Source organism: Ricinus communis, chromosome 10 (assembly GCF_019578655.1).
Source record: "Ricinus communis isolate WT05 ecotype wild-type chromosome 10, ASM1957865v1, whole genome shotgun sequence".
Classification (NCBI taxonomy): Eukaryota; Viridiplantae; Streptophyta; class Magnoliopsida; order Malpighiales; family Euphorbiaceae; genus Ricinus; species Ricinus communis.
Window position 1 is genome coordinate 5,696,081 of NC_063265.1, and position 19,006 is coordinate 5,715,086.

Below are 19,006 nucleotides of genomic sequence, written 5' to 3' on the forward strand. Positions count from 1 at the left end.
ACCACTGCTTTGCCTCCATCGCCACCTGTCGAACCTAAATTTCACCGTTATTATCATCACTGCCTCCAACCAATCTTTCAAACCCCTAGCCTCTGTCAAACTAATATCCACTGTCACTACCACCACAACCTCCATCTTCCCTATTAAAAACGATGACCTCCAGTAAATCAATTCAAACCTGCCAAAAGGAGAAATAATAGAATAGAATACCACATCTAATATTCATTGCCTATTAGTCTTCTTTATTTGCTTGATGTTTATCGCCTCCAATCACCCTTGATGTCCTCGTCGTCTCCAGCCATCATCATTTTCACTAATAATAGTGTATGATCAAATAAAAAGTGGTGCTGCATTGGTGGTTAATGGGTGTTTTGATGGAGAAGACGATGGAGATGGTTGGATTGTGGAGTTGGCAGTGGTGATCAGTTTAGGTTTACACTTTTTGTCAGTTTTTTATTTAGTTTATATAATTTATTTTAAAAGCAACAAGAAAAAGAAAGATAGTTTACTATAATTGATTTATATTTTAAGTGATCCCACTGGAAACAGAAGTTATATATTCTTATAACAATTTTCTTATTTCATTTAATATATTTTTTAATTTATTTAGACTTTTTATACAAATTTTCTATCAGATTTTATTTTATTTTATTTAATATGTTCTTTGACTTATTTAGACTTTTTGTGAAAATTCTCTCATCGGATTGTATCTTTATTTAATTTGATGTATTCTCTTATGTATTTTATATTTAAATTGTAATTATTTTTCTAATCATATGTGATTGATAATAATCTATTCTCTTTCTACTTTTTTAAAAGTTTGAATGTGTTTATAATATTTTTAACAGTATTCTTTATTTATCTCTTTCAAAAGAAATTATCTTGCATTCAAGGAAAGCAAAAATACATATTCATCGTAAAAGACAGAAAATTAATAATAATAACTAAGAAATATATATAATAAGTGAGAGAATCTATCCTATTAACTAGTCATTTAGTCATGTGTTACACTACCGTTATTATTATTTTGATTATAAAATTAAATTGATAGATGTAATTTAATGAGATATCTAATTTTAAAAAAATAATAATAAATCAACTATTTTTAAATAATTTTTTTAATTTTTAATAAAAAATTATTTTAAAAATATTTATTAATTAATTTTAGTATTATATAACTTAATACTATAATTGATATTATTATTTTTAAAATTAAAATTTATTATATAATTAAAAAATTAATTTATTATTAAATATAATATTTAAAATATAATTTAAGATACCAACTTGTACTCGGTAGTTTTGTTAAGCCACGAAGTGATTCCGTAGATATTTTTAAATGAGTTTAATTAGATAAAAATTCGGAATAAAAAATTTGTAAGCATTCACACTAGTTTTTAAAATATTGGTTTTTATTTTTATATTGTGTTTATTAATATTATGGAAGGTCAAGTTCGTTATCATCCTTTAAAAAGCAAAGTGCAGGAACAGTAAAAATAATCTTTAACTTTACTATGTAAAACGAAAAAGGAATATCTAAAATCGAACTGGGATGTGAGGCTAGAATTTGTTAAAATATTTTCTCAAAAAAGAATTTGTTAAAATATTTTCTTTTGTTTTTTTATCAAAATATGTCCATCCTTCCTTTGACATATTTTGCAATTTGGTCCCTCCATGCCATATAAGAGGGGCCTACCTTCTCCGCTCCAGTATCCAATTTCATTACATTTTTGCAGTTGGAATTAGAAAAAAGTTACATGATCGTTACAAAGTAACGAGAATTACAAAGTTTATTTTTTATAAACTATTAGACATTTCTAGTTTTCGTTATAACCTATCAGACACTAAAATTTTTTTGATGATAACATTATAGCACCTATATATAATACATATGAATATTTTAAATAAAGCTATGTGTCAATACGTGTTTAAATATTATAAAAAAATATAAATTGAGATGTTTATTAGATTAAATTGAAAGTTAAGGTGTTAAAATGACTAAATCGTCAAAGTTCAAATGTCTAAATATGTATTTAGTCATTTCCAAATTTATTCTTTATATATATCAAACTCTTTATTTTAAAAAATTATATATAAAAGGACATTCAAATGCACTCTTTATTATTAAAATATAAAGTAAAGAGTTAATTTGACTCTCTATATATAAAGAATTAAATTTCACTCTCTACTTTATATTTAATAAATACACTATAAATTTCTATGCACATTGATATTTGTAAATTTTACTTTTTTATTGGTAAAAAGTAAGAAAAAAAATGGAAAAGAAATTAAAACTTTTAATGTTTATAGAAATAAAAGTAAAATAAAGAATAAATTATAAAGAGTCTATTAGACTTAAATAAAATATTTTAATTTTTATATTTATATATTTTTTAAGGTACTCTTTATTATATAAATTATATTTTTTAAAATAAAGAGCATCATTAGGAATGCTCATTGGTGCTCTTAAAACATCTCAAAAGAACTCTTTATATAAACTAAACTCTTTATTCTTCTCGTAATTAATATATTACAAGTTCTTAAATATTTTATTACTTGATTCTACTATTTAATGCTTATAGAAATAAAAGTAAAATAAAAAATAAATTATAAAAATTTATTATACTTAAATAAAATATTTATTTTCTTATATTTAAATATTCCTTAAACTCCTCTTTATTACATAGTTATGCTTTTTAAAATAAAGAACACCATTAGGAATGCTCAATGGTACTTTTTATTTTAAAGAATATAATTTTTATAATAAATAGCATCTTAAAACATGTCGAAAAAACTCTTTATATAAACTGAACTCTTTATTTTTATTATAATTAATATATTACAAGTTTTCATATATTTTATTAATTGATATCTACAATATTTATTTTTCTTCATTAAATATAATTTTTCTTTCCCTTTTTAAGAAAGAAAAATAAAAATTTAAGACATTAATTGTAATACCTGAAATTTTTATATATTTAATAATGAGTTTCTATTTAAGTTAATTTTAGCTTTATTTTTATTTGGTTTAATTTGAAATGTTTTAATGGAAATTTTAATATTAGTCAATTAAATGAATTATTTTTCTATACCCAATTAGTTGAAATTTTAAGAATTAATTAAGTAAATTATTTGAAGGGTAGAATATATTTTTGGTTATTCTAATTTTTCTCCAATATATATGTATATGTATAAATAAAATTATATATATTGGAAAATTTTGGAAGAAATTGTAAAGGATGTTTTTATAAAAGAATTTTGGAAAAATTGGTATTTTAATTAACTAGTGGTATTAAAATTTAAGTTGGAAAATGTAATACCCCGAATTTTTATATATTTAATAAATGAGTTATTTTCTATACCCAATTAGTTTGATTTTTAAGGAGTTAATTAAATAATTATTTGAGAAATAAATTATATTTTTATTTGGTTATTCAAAATTTTCCCAAATGCATATTTATATAAGTAAAATTATATATTGGAAAATTATGATAGAATTGTAAAGGATGTTTATAAAAGAATTTTGGGAAAATTGGTATTATAATTGATTAGTAGTATTAAATTTTAAGTTGGAAATTGATTATTTAATTTAATTGTGTGTTAGGACTAAATTGGAAATTTATTTTGGAATAAGGCTAAAAAGGAAAGTTTAGGGGTTAAATTGGAATTCTGCAGGATGAAATTGTAAGTAATTAAGGAAGCTGAGGGACCAAATTGTAATAAGAAAAAGTTCGGGGCCTAATGTCGATATTGAAAGGAAAGAAAATCGGGGAAGAAGAGAGGAAGAGAGAGAGAGACACGACAGAGGACGCCGGCAGCGGCCGAGCGGGCCTTCCACGATCTCGGGCGATCACCTCCCTGGAGAGCTTCCTTTGGCGGCCCGGAGGAGAGTTCGCGGTGGCAGCCGTGTTTCTGGTTTTTCCGGCGAGCTCCGGAGGATGGACGATCGGAGGACGTATCCCGACTCTCGGCTCAAGCTTCCGAAATGGCACCGGTTTGGTGGCGATCGGGCTCCGTTTGCAAATCGGCGTGATTGTTCGTAGAATTTTCCGGATGATCGGGTGTCGATCGAAAAATCGTCGGACTCCCGGTAATTTTCTCCGGCCGTTGATCTTGGAAATCCTTTGATTTTAAATTTGTGTTTATTGGATTATATTGAGTATTTGATGATATTTGTGAGTCAAAAATAATTGTCCGGTTTACCTCGTATTTTATGTTGTGTGGCGAGTCGGAAATAGTGAAGTTCGGGGACCCGACTCCCGTTGTTTAAATTGTTGGATATTTGAAGTGTTCTTCCGGCAGTCCTGGACCCGTTTTCACGGGGGGGTAATGTTCGTGTTGTTGGGGAGGTTCTCACGGATTTTCGGTAGAATTCTCCCGAGTCGAGATTCTGTGAGTCTAGACTTAGGATTAATGACCGATTGTTTCAGTTTTGATAAATTGTTTTCCGTGACTAGATTGTCCGTTTGTTCGGCTCGCTCCAACCGAGGCACCGGAGCAGAGCTAGGAGGTCGCCCAATTCTGTGAGTTAAAGTCATTTAATCATTGCTCTATTGCTAAGTCTGATTTAATATGCTATTTTGAAAGTTTATGCATAACATGGTTATTAGTATCGCAACGTAAATAATTTCACTGGACTATTAATTATTGAAAATAATATAAATATTATTATTAGTAATGTTATAATAATACCAAATATAATCAGTTTTTCACATGAGTTGCCTGATGTCTTACTCTTAATTATTAATTGTTATTTTGATATGCTTGAATGATTTCATTATACAATGATATTTATTATATGTGATGATTTCGATTTGGGGATGTGGCTTTCGTAGAACATGCCACCTGGTGGGTTGCATCAGGACCGCGTGCGCACCGGTAATGATCATGGACATAAGGTTATTATGGATTTGTTTGCCCTGATCGAGCATTGCTCTGGCCGAGTGTTTGATTGCCGGAGTTAAGGTCCCTGATCGAGCGATGCTCTCTGGGCGCCGGCCTATTTGGAATTCAAGTGTTCAGGCTGGAGGTAAGGACCCTGATCGAGCTTGCTCTCTGGGCGACTGTTGGATTAAGAGAGCCGAAAGGCTATTAGAATTTGGGGTTAGGGTTCTACTGAGCCACTCGTCCCGTAAAAGTAAATATATATTTTTATTTATTTATTTATTATGGTATGATTATAATGTGGATTGTATTTACGTGCATGGTTTGATATACTGATTTGAATAATCTATGTTTTCTGAGAAGAAGCAATAGTCTCTAGATTATTTGATTTTAACTCACTCTCGAATCCGACTCCTTCATCATCGGGTGATGTATTTGATTTGGTATGTAAATTGGTAAATCTTAGATTCTCCGCAGTAGTAATTAGTAGATGTATCAGTTGTAAATTTTATGAGTTTCGGGTCTCGCCTAATTTTTCTGGCAGACCGAAATATTTATGTAGAATGTAGCTATTAAGATAATTTGTGGTTTTAATAATATAAATTTGAGATGAGATTTGTTTAAGTCAGTGAGTGTCAGGCTTACTACGGGTTTCGGTGGCCTTACGCCTACCCATTCCCTAGTGCCGGTCACGGGCCCACGGGTGGGGTCGTGACAGAAAATAATTAATAAATTGATTATTTAATTAATTTTGTGTTAGGACTAAATTGGAGAATTATTTTTGGATGAGGATTAAAAGTATAATTTCATTAATATGGGGTTTTAATGGAAATTTGTGAGTTTGGTATTTTTGTAAATAAATATGTCAGTCAGGGGTATTTTTGTAACTGTGCATTTTCCATAATTCTATTTTGGCCCAAATTGAATAGTTAGGGGCTAAATCGAAAGGCTAAAAAGAAAAGTTTAGTGGTTAAATTGGAATTCTGCAGGATGAAATTGTAAGTAATTAAGAAAGTTGAGGGACCAAATTGTAATAAGGAAAAGTTCGGAGGCCTAATGTCGATATTGAAAGGAATGGGATTGGGGAGAGAGAAAGTATATCGGGAGAGAGAGAGAGAGAGGGCGATGGCCGAAGAAGAAGAAGAGGAAGGCAGCGGCGTGGGTCGGCCGGTGGCCTGAGCAAAGAAGCGGCCGAGCGAGCGACGGAGAATGGCGGCGTCTAGCAGCGGGAATCGCACGTAGGAGCAGCGGCTTCCGAAAGCCGTTCCTGCCGTTTCCGGCCGATCTTGGTGGCGATCGGCTCCCCTCGAAGAGAGCTTCATTTTGGCAGTGGCGGCGTCGGTTTTGGTGGCCAGAGGAGAGAGTTCTGGCAAAGTGGAGGCAGCCGCATTTTTCAGCTTTTCCGGCGGAGGATGGACGATCGAAGGACGTATCCTGACTCTCCTCAGCTCAAGCTTCGCAATGGCACCGGTTTCGTAGCGATCGGGCTCTGTTTGCCAATCAACGGCCGAGATCGTCCGCAAATATCTCCGGACGATCGGGTGTCAGATCGGAAAATCAAAAGTGGGATCATCATCAGCGCGTCGTTGTGAGTCCGGTGGTTTGTTCGGGTCGTCGATCGGACTTCGGCGGCCGGAGCCGAGTCGACCGAGCGATTGAGCGTCTCGGTAATTTTCTCTGGCCGTTGATCTTGGAAATCCTTTGATTTAAAATTTGTGTCTATTGGATGATATTTGTGAGTCAAAAATAATTGTCGGTCAGTTTGCTTGCCTCGTATTTTGTGCTGTGTGGCGGAGTTGGGAAATAGTGAAGTTTAGGGATCCGACTCCCGTAGTTTGAATTGTTGAATATTTGAAGTGTTTTTCTGGCAGGTCCTGGACCCATTTTTACGGGGGGTAATGTCCGTGTTGTAGGGGAGGTTCTACCGGATTTTCGGTAGAATTCTCCCAAGTCGAGATTTTTAGACAGTCAGTCCTAGGAGTCTAGACCTAGGATTAATGATCGATTGTTTCAGCGTTTTAATAAATTATTTTTCGTGACTAGATTGTCCGTTTGTTCGGCTCGCTCCAACCGAGGCACTAGAGCAGAGCTAGGAGGTCGTCCAATTCTGTGAGTTAAAGTCACTTAATCGTTGCACTATTGATAAGTCTGAATTTAATATGCTATTTTGGAAGTTTATGCATAATATGGTTATTAGTATCGCAACGTAAATAATTTCACTGGATTATTAATTATTGAAGATAATATAAGTATTATCATAGTAATGTTATAATAATACCAAATATTATCAGTTTTCCATATGAGTTACATGATGTCTTACTCTAAATTGTTAATCATTATTTTGATATGGTTGAATGACTTCTTTAGACAATAATATTTATTAAATGTGGTGATTGCGATTTGGGAACTGTGGCTTGTAGAACATGCCGCCTGATGGGTTACATCAGGACCGCGTGCGCACCGGTAATGATCATGGATGGGTAATAAGATTTTTATGAGTTTGCCCTGGTCGAGCATGGCTCTCTAGGCTGATTTGAGTAAATTGCGGTAATAAGATTATTATGAGTTTTTCCCTGGTCGAGCATGGCTCTCTGGGCTGATTTGAGTGAGATGCCGGAGTAAAGGACCCTGGTCGAGCTTCGCTCTCTGGGCACCGGCTTATTTGAATATTAAGTGACCGGACTGGAGTAAAGGTCCCTGGTCGAGCATTGCTATCTGGGCGCCAGTCTTATTGGATCAAGAGAGCCAAAAGGCTACTAGAATTTGGGGTTAGGATTCTACTGAGCCACTCGTCCCGTAAAAGTAAAAATATATTTTTATTTATTTATTTATTATGGTATGATTATAGTATGATTGGCATTAATGTGCATGGTTTGATATACTGATTTGAATAATTAATATTTTCTGTGAATACTGCAATAGTCTCTAGATTATTTGATTTTAACTCACTCTCGAGACTGACAGTCTCAATTTTTTTTTTCCAGATGCGTGACTGTTAGTCTTCCCGCGACTCTTATTCAGTAACCCGACTTCTTCATCATCGGGTGATGTATTTGATTTGGTATGTAAATTGGTAAATCTTATATTCTCCGCAGTAGTAATAGTAGATGTATCAGTTGTAAATTTTATGAGTTTCGGGTCTCGCCTAATTTTCCTGGCAGACCAAATTTATTATGTAAAATGTAGTTATTAAGATAATTTGTGGCTTTAATAATATTAATTTGAGTTGAGGTTGGTTTGAGTTACTGAGTTTCAGGCTTACTACGGGATTCGGTGGCCTTAAGCCTACACATTCTCTAGTGCCGGTCATGGGTCCACAGAGTGGGTCGTGACATTAATATTTATTGGATAAAGCAAAATAAAGATAAAAATAAAAAGAGCATTGGACTCAAAAAAAGTTATACTCTTTATATTTAGATATAAGTAAAGAGGCTCATTATTAGAAATATTTAAATATAGAAAATAAAATAATTTATTAAATTCAATGGGCTCTTTATAATTTATTCTTTATTTTGCTTCTATTTCCATTAATATTAGTGGTTTTAATTTTTTATTTTATTTTTACTAATAGAAAAAATAAGAAGGCTCTCATAAAGAGAGCTGAATTTACTCTACTTTATAATATGACTTTTGATAGGTTCAAATTATATTTAGATATTTAGATATTTTAAAAAATTTAGTAATATATTTTCTATATATAATATGCTGGAAATAAATGTTTATACCTCATCTAGGCTCCATCGTCTATTTTCATGTAATATTAGCAAAAGAGGAAAATTATAGAGCTAAATACTCAAAGAGGAACTTAATTGGACATGTTCGTATCAAGATCAAAGATTAAGACACGCGGACCTGCTATTGTTGTGCTAGTCGAATTATACATGGCCCAAGGGGACATTTTAGTCATTTTATATTATTATTAGGATTTATAGTAAGAGTTATTTATGGATAGTATTTGGTGGAAATAATGATATTTATAGTCTTATCTATTAAATGGATTTATATTGGTATACTAATCTCTAGGAAAACTTATATTGGTGGAAAACTCTTCTCTATATATATCTCAACAAACCTAGTTCTAAGAGATAGGAGGAGAGCTCTCTCATATATGCTCTCTGCATTTAATATTCATTCTTGTCTCTGCAATGTTCTCTACAGTTCTTTAATAAACACTTTAGTTTTAGTTTTAAATGTTCTTTTAAAATCTAAGAAACTTTTTCAATAAGTGGAGAGCGAAAACCAATCATCTTCCTACTTGAATGATTTTAAATTTCAAGGTAGCTTTTATTTTATTGTTTTTATGACTTTCTATTTAATACTATGATCATTGATTAAATATGTTAGGCTAGTTTTTATTAGTGTTTAGTTTAGCCTTTTTACTTTTATATGAATCTTGTTATTTATTTATTTAATGAGTGATTTCTTTACCTTCATATCTTTATTAGTTTCAATTATTATTATTAGTTAACCATCATATTAATTTAACAATAGTAATTATTATAAAAATATTTAGATTGAATGTATTAGAAATACTATTTTTGTTTCAATTTATACTGGTAAAAGAAACTTTAGTTGCCTCATTAGTTTGAATAATTAAAGAAAATACACATTACCATCTCATCCATTAAATCTAGGTTTAAAGTAAAATAAAAAGATTACTAAGTAAATGGTTAAGCTAAATATTATTTTCATTGTATAGTTCTAAATCATGAGCATTTGCATTTGTATTTGCATTGCATATTTATTTATTATTTGGTTACTTTTAAATATTATTTTTTCAAAAATATTAATTTAAAGTGTTTAAATTTACTTTATTGTTTTGTGTTAATAATTAGTTTTTATAATAAGTGACCTCATAATTTATTGAGAGATCGATCTATATTTATTCTCCGTATCAAAGTTGCATAGAGAACAATAAATTTACTTAAAAATCTTAATTAAGCTTTTGAATACTTAAAATAGCTCATAATAATAATAATAATAATAATAATTATTATTATTATTATTATTAATATTATTATTATTATTGAGAACGCTAATAAAATTAAATTTCCTCTAGAGATGGAAATCCTTCAATTCCAATTTATGGAATATATGCAAAAAAGAAAAAATAAATATGGACGCTTTTTATTTTTAGAATATGTAGGACTTTGGTGAGAGAGAGAATTGAGGATGATATTTAAAAAAAAATTAATTGTTATTTTTTTTTATTTTGTACTTGTTATTAAATTTAGTATATAATTGATAAATTTTCAATTTTAGTATTATAATTTAATATTTAATTCAATTATAGTCTCTGGTAGAATTATAAATCAAATTTATTATACAACAAAAAAGACATGGTCAACACTTCTATTATTAAGATATTATCGTTTAACATATAAGATTAATAAATTTCTAAAATAAAAAAATAAAAAAATAATGTTATCTACTTAAATAATAATATTTTAATAATTGGATGAATCAACAACTCTAATAATAACTTAATTTTTTTTTGTTCACAATACTTCAGTAAATTTGGCTAATAATTTTACTAACGACTAAAATTGAAATGAATGTTAAAATATAGTGTTGAAATTAAGAATAAATAATTAAATACAATTTAATGAAAAAAATAGAGTACAAGAATTAAGCCTTAAAAAATAATAAGACAATGAAATTCTTTTTAATAATCTTCGTATGGAGACCTAATAATGTCATATTAATCTTTATGTAGTTGTAATTGTCTTATTATAGTTCAAATTATGAAATTTATATGTATATTAAATTATTATAATGTATAAACATTATTATTTACACGGTCTAAAAGGACTTGAATAGGTTAAATGAGAATCAATCTTGTTAAAAAAGAAAGAACCAAATTACAAATAATTGATGATCCATGATTCATAACCATTTGAAGTTAGTTTGACTAAAAATCTTCTTTATATGGAGATAATCCTAGATTAATTTGAATTAGCACTAGTTAGTTATCTGATTGATCTTTAATTTATTCTTAATTATGTAATAATTATTATTATCCTACGTTGTTGGCTAGGTTAGGTTTAGTAATGTAGTTTTTTTTTTAAGCAAAGTTGTAAAGGTCTTACACAAACACAAACTTAATACAATTTTATGTCTTTTCTCTTGTAGAATGAAAATGCTCAATCCAATTCTCTTTGGTGTAATAGTTCCGAGTTCATAGATTCGAATTTTTCTATCAAATTTGTGCTTAGTAAAAAAAAAAAAAAAAAATCTTATTACTATAAATTATTTGAAGAAATTCATCAGTTACCTATTCTTTTAAAGTTTTAACAAGAAATTCTTCCATTTTTTTTTTTTGAAATTATCTACTATTGTATTTAAATATACCAATTCTTTATTTTCTTTTCTGGTTATTCAATCAAACCGTAATGTAATTATTACCATGACTCACTCAAGAATTTTTAGGGGTGAGTAGTAGATTTTCGATGTCGAGTTTAGCAAAGTAAATCGATAGGTGGCTGAACGAATGGTGACAGCGAAAAAGGAATAAGACATAAATTTTTATATTGTCGATTCGTCGAATCTAGGCTGTTTCTGGTAAAAAAAGAAAGAGGAAGAGAGCTGGTAACAATAGAAAGACCTTATGACCAAAGTTTGGGAAGCTGAGGGAGAGAGAAAAGAAGAGAAAAAATATCGACAACAGAGAGAAAATTGGGGGAGAGAGATCAGTATACAAGAGTCAAATGAATTTTTTGTATAAAGTGAAAATTGATTTCAGATATATCGCAGATATCCAACATATACAATTTTTTAATAATACATATACCTTTTATTATTGAATATTTTCTAAGTTACATTTTGTTTCAATTTTAAAAAGTTTCATATACTTTACCAATATTTAACGTATATCATATTTTAGTAAATATATATTTTTTATTATTAAATATTTTATGAGGTGTACTCTATTTCATTTAAAAAAAAAGATATTTAAAATATATTATTATTTGGCAAATATATACCATTTGCTATTCAATTTCTTTTGAATTTGCATTCCATTCTATTTGAAAAACGTTGACATATCTAACGCATATTTAATATATACTATTTTTGGTTAAACATATATATTTTATTGTTACTTCTCTTTTTGTTAAATTTTATAAATGTTTCATTTTTTTTTTTGCTTTTTGAGATACTTGCACATATTATAAATATTGGTTAAATTATCCTATTAAATTTTAATTTTGAAAGAAATTGATATTTCATATTATTAGTATTTAAACATAAACATAATTAAAAATCAATATAACCTTTATTTAGTTTATGTCAAAAGTATAGTTAAATATACATTTTTTCAGTGTATACCTAATATATATTTTCTTTCACTTTGTAACAATTTATCTCTTTTCAGATTTAATATTTTCAACATTTTTCCAAATTCTAAAATCAACAAAATACTTTTTAGATTATTAATTTATTTATTATATCACAAGATCAAAAAATATATAACAATATTTCACAAAAATCAATATGTTTTAGATTCAGTATTTGTCAAAAATTTATCGAATATATACATTTTTCTTCAAATATATTCAACATTTACTTTTTATTTTGAAAAAACCAAATTTAGATATTTTTATAAATAAAATGCCATTTTAAGATGTTTTTGTAAATAAATTTCTATCTTTAGATATTTTTATTGTCAACAATTATTACAGATATTTTTATAATTATTTTCTGGTTGTGGCATTTATAAAACAAAAACAAAAACTCTATTTTTTAAAATTTTGACTCATAAGACCTATTTCTCAAACCATCTAAAGATATTCTGATTTATGTAATTTTGGACGTCAATAAATGCATGAATGAAACAATATATTATGAAATCGGCAGGAAATTATCACAATATATTATTCTAATTATATACTAATTTTAGTGTATGTTTTTGAAATAAAAAATTTCAAATCACGAGTATAAAATGTATAATTCATGTAGAATGGGTTAATTTGGAATCCAAAATTATAATTTGATTAGGGTTAATATATATTAGTCAACTTAGGACAGTATATTTGTTGAATTACAAATTTTTTACTTAAAGTATTAGCCATATTATAATTCTAAGACCAATTCAGATACGTAGGACAAATGTAGTTTACATCTTTCAAATAATATCCTTAAAAATAAGGCTAATTCTAATTTTACAATTTTAATTTAATACATTTATAAAATATAACGAATATGTGGATGAGAAATTCATCTTCATGTAAACTCTACAAAAAAGTTGTTCGACCATATTGGATTTTTCTTGTGTGGTTTTTGACACTTGGATTGATACCTAAATTAGCTGAACAAGAAAACTGAAAAAAAAAAAAAAAAAATTATCTCACTACTAGTTAATTTAATAAGATATTAGAGCATTTAAAGACTGCTACTTATCTTAAAAAGTATTATTTTTATAGTAAAAATTTTTTGAAAAATATTTAAATATAAAAATAAAAAATTATATTAAAATTTAATAGACTTTTAATATTTTACTTTTATCTTTATAAATATTAATAATTCTAATCTTTCTCTTTTAATATAAAGCAAAATATATAAATATCAATTGATGAGATGTATAGAAATTTATGATGTCTTTAACATAAAGAGTAAAATTAAATTATTTTTATCATTGGATGTAAAAAATAAATCTATTCTCTATTTTATATCTAAATAATAAAAAATTTATTAATATTTTATTTTATAATATAATTTTTGAAATGAAGAATTTAATATATTTAAAAACGTATTAGAAATATTTTTAAGAAATCCAATTGCTATCAATAAATCCATACAATTATGATTGCATGAAGTTCTAGGGCTCATCATTCGTCGCCGCTGGGTGATGCTTAAATTATTGGTGTGTGAATCTGCCCCACATCTTAATAAATAAAAAATAAAGAGTATATCCAGGGGCATATATTATGATCCTTATATTTTCATATAAAGAATCTTGTATAAGTTGGAATAATATATTCTGACAGCGAAATAAATTATTAATATTCCCAAGTATCAATTGGCAATCCTAATCAAATATTTTTGTATAAAGAATCAATTCTATTCCATATCCGATAACACATTATGAATTAAATGTTCAGTGGAAAAGCTCATACTTAAATTCCATAATACAAAAATAATTAACGAAATACGAAATTAATTGCTTAGTGAATATTTTTTATTATTTTTATTTTAATTACAAATATTTTTTGAAGTTGAATTATTAAAATTGTACTTTCTGTGTATGAAATTTGATTAATAATAAATCATATATATGTATATACATTAATAAATTTACCCTTAAGATATCTGACCAAATGCAAAGCTGCATCCCAATGTGCCTCACAAGGATCATTAACAAATTGGCTCAACCGTTGCACACTTGAGTTCAACAATCAACCTACTAACCTCCAGTATTTATCAAGCTCTGGCAATTTAGCACCAAAATCAGATGAGGACTTTTGCCCTTTTGAAAATGGAGTTGACACAGGTTTGGCACCTATCAACCCTGCATCAGCTATAATATAAAGAGCATATTTTCTCTGATTGATGTAAGTTTCTGGATCATACCTTACTATTTCTAAACTGAAGAAATATTTAGCATAACCAAGGTCCTTAATTATGAAAGTATCATGAAGAAACTATTTGATTTGCATAATTAGAGACTCATCAGTTCATGTAATTAACACATCATCTACATAAACTAATAATACCATAAATGTAGTAGATGTATCATAGGTGAAGAGACAATGGTCATAAGCGGACTGTAGAAAACCAAACTTCTGCAATTGACTGTAAAATTTAGAGTTCCGTTGTCGTGAGGCATGCTTAAGGCCATATAAGGATTTTACTAGCCTACACACTTGACCTTTAGTAGCCTTAATATATCCAGGAGGCAGTAAATAGACTTCCTTTGCTAGATATCCATGCAAGAATGCATTATTGATATATAGTTGATGAATTGGCCAAGATTTTGCAGTTGCTACAGCTAGAAAAATTCAAAATATAACTAACTTGGCTATAGGAGAAAAACTATCAAAGAAATCAATCCCCTCCACCCGATGATAACCCTTAGCTACTAAACTAGCTTTGTATCTCTCAACTGTACCATCAAATTTTAATTTGATTTTATAAACCCATTTTCTTCCTATAGCTTGCTTAATAGGAGGCAAATCAGTCAAAACCCAAGTGTGATTATGTTCTAAGGCATCTAACCCCTTTTGCATAGCATCAACCCATTTTACATCAGTGCTAGCAACTTTATATGAAGAAGGTTCTTCGAAAGTGGAAAAATTAGCTAAAAAAGACATGCAATAGAAAAAAAGGTGATTTATAAAAAAAAGTTGCTGGAGTATAAGGGGAAGACTTGATGAAAACAATAGATTGAGAGATAGTAGAAGTAGGAATAATAGTGCAATTTATAGTACTGACAAAATTCTCAAGCCAAGTTGGTTTTTGTACAAGTCTAATACTATATCTAAGTGGTATAGAATTAGGTATAATAGTAGGTGAAGAAGAAGAAACAGGAGAAATGGATGAATCGGGTGTAGAAATTGTCTTGTCTGGTGTAATAGTGGCTGAAGTAAGTGGTGGAGGTTGAGACAATGAAGAAATGGGCAATACATAAGTAGAATCATGCACAAGAACTGGCAAAGGACTAGAAACATCAGAGCCAATAGATACTTGAGCAAATGGAAAAATATTTTCATGAAAATGAATGTCTCTAGTTGTGAAAATCTTGTGAATATGTAAGTCATATACTATATATATAAGACTTTTGACTAGAATGATAGCTAAGGAAGACACACTTAAACGACCTTGTATCAAATTTACTTTCATGCAGGAAGGTGTTAGAAACATAACACAAGCAACCAAAACATCTTAGTTTCTCATATGTAGGTGGTTGACCATATAAAAGTTCAAAAGGAGTTTTCCAATTTAACAATGAAGTGGGTAATATGTTGATTAAATAAGTAGCCATAAGAATGAAAAAAGACTAGAAACATTTAGGCAACTTAGATTGAAACATTAAAGCTCGTGCCACCTGCAACAAGTGTAAACACAAAATGTTTGATGCAAAATGCCATGGCAAGCTAGGAGTTGTTGAAAATTTTGAGTCAAGAATTCAGTACCATTATCTAATCTCACAGATTTAAATTTGTGATAAAATTGAGTTGAAATCATTTTAATGAAAGACTTAAAAACATACAACACTTGACTCTTATGAACAACAAATAAGTCCAAGTGGCCCTGCTGTACTCATCAACTAAAGTAAAAACACAACAGGTACTAGTAAGGAAATATTCTTTATATGGTCCCCAAATATCTATATGGACGAGATCAAAAATTTTTGTAAAGTGAGTTTTACTAATAGGAAAATCTAGTCTACTTTGTTTTGACATATGACAAATATCACAAGTAGCAAAATGATCATCTGCACACGAAGGTATAAAAGACAAATGTCTCAATATAGTTGTCGAAGGATGTCCTAATCTCCTATGCTAGTTATCAAGAGATGAAGAAGAAACAAGAACTTTATTGATAATGAATATCAATACATTGATTATTTACTGATAGGATACAAGAATTATCTGGTGTTATGATAGGTATAAAAGGATTTGGTATCAACATTATAGGAATGAACAATTGAAAAACATTGTTGAGGACCTAGTACATATAAGTTGCCTACTATGTTTCCTACTGTTATAGTCTTCTCAGTCTGTTGGTCCTGCACCAAGCAATGAGTAAGGTAAAAGGTGAATTTTACTTGCGCTGTTTTAGTAAGTTTACTTATAAAAAGTAAATTGAATTTAAAGGATGGTATGTGTAGAACATCTGTTAGGCATAAAGAGGGATGTAAATGTATGTTATCAATATGAGTAACATACTTAACAGATGCATTAGGCAAATATACAGCGCTTATGTCTTTCACAGGTTTGGATTTAGAAAGAAAAGTCAATACATATATGATTTGAAAAGTCCTGTGTCCACAATCCAATGACCTTTTTCAATAAAAGAAGCAGCAGCAAAAGTAAAACTAAAGGCAAAAATGTTACCTACAAAGTTGTCCATATGTGCAAAGTTAATTTGATTCTCAAAAACCATTGTGTTTCTTTTAATGAGCTTGCTTAATTCTTGTTGCACTATATTTGCAATTGGGGAAGTATAATGTTTCTTCATAATACAGTGGACTATCCAGAGCATTTACCACTCCCTTCCAAGTAAATTGACTTCTATCTTTATATTCTTTATACCAATTGGGGTAACCATTCAAGCGAAACAAGTGTCTCTAACATGACCACCAATGTTGCAATAATCACAAAATCTTTCTATTTTATCTATATAACTAGCACCTCTTCCACTTTTTCTACCAATATAAAATGTTCTTCCATAACCTCCTCTCCTAAAATTTTGTGTTCTGATTAACATAGCAGTATTATCAACTGGTTCAGCATATGTAATACTAACTTCTCTTTGTGTTTCTACTGTTAAAACCATAGAATAGGCGATTTATTGTAGGTAACAAATCCATAATAAGAATTTGATTCCTTACATGATTATATATGTCTCCTAATCCCATAAAAAAACTGCATCAGTTGATTAATCGAAGTAATTTCAAAAATGGCTTTAGCAGCTCTACAGATACATTCAAATCTAGCATCATTACAACTACAAATAGGTATAGGAACTAAACAAAACAACTCATCCCACAACTTCTTCAATTTTGTATAATACTTTGAAACAAACATTGTACCTTGTGTAATTGAACTTATCCGCCTTTGAGTTTAAAATACTAATGATCCATTGTACATACCATATATTTCTTCTAACTCTTTCCACAAATCCTTAGCAAAAGTAGTATACAAAAACGAGCTATTTACATGTGTTACAGTCTTGTAACCAATTAATTCTACAATCTTTATAACTCTCTTTTAGGACCTCGTCGATTCAAAATCAGGAATGAACATGAGATAGAAATAAAGATAAAGATAAATGAGAATAGAAATAGTTATCTTTTGTATTTGTTTGCTTTAATATGAAATGAAAATTATGTTCTATTTATTGTTGATACTAATAATAGTAATATTATAGAAATATTAAAATCTAACTTATTATTCTAGTATGCACAAATGTATAAAAATTAATAGAAATAAAAATAATAAATTGTTACTTCATTTATTTGACTATTTATAATTGGTTTGACTTAATTTTCATATAAATGAATGAAAAGTTTATTCCCTAAGAAGGAGAAAACGATTAATTTTCATTAATGAAGAAATCTCATTCTAAATATCTAAAGTAATTTTTAACTAACTAAACATCAATAGTATTAATTACTCTTTTCTATTTCCATTTCTATTTATTTTTTCACTAACCAAACAACCCTCTACAGATTAATTTATCATGCGTGTCAAATGCAAACAATGAATGGCAAAATGATAAATCATTTCTAAGTAGAATGGATATTTAAACATTTGAACTTTAATGATATAGTTATTTTAACACCTTAACTTTTAATTTAACCCGCTTGGGCCTTTTCAAAGAGAGGCAGACAATAAAAAAAAGGTCATTCTGAACAAAGTTATATTTTTGTAACCTCTTGTATACCCTTAATTCTCAATTTAACCTAATAGCCACTTGAATTTAAATTTTTGATAATATATATATATTTGTTGAATGAAATCACATATAAATAAGTGTTAAAATATATTAAAAAAAATAATTGAGTCATTTATTAGGTTATATAGAAAGTTAAAGTATTTATCAAGTTATATAGAATGTTAGGATGTTAAAATAACTAAATAGCAAAAATTCAATGTCTGAATATATATTTGGCCCTTTTTCTTAATTTTTTTTTTTTGTTTTTTCCTTTTTTCCTGTGAAATGTTTTGCCAGCTTAAATCTATGTACAGTAAAAAGAGCTCCAGTATATATTAAAATCCAATACAAAATAAAGCTAACTTTGTATTATTCATGTTAAGTTTTATTTGTTATTTTCTTAAATGGCAGCTTCATGTTTAAGTCCTGTAGATTTGCGTGTTTGGGATATTAAAGTTGTTTTTGAGATTTCACTTGATAATTCATGAAATATTTTTTATATTATTTATATATATAAGAGCATTTA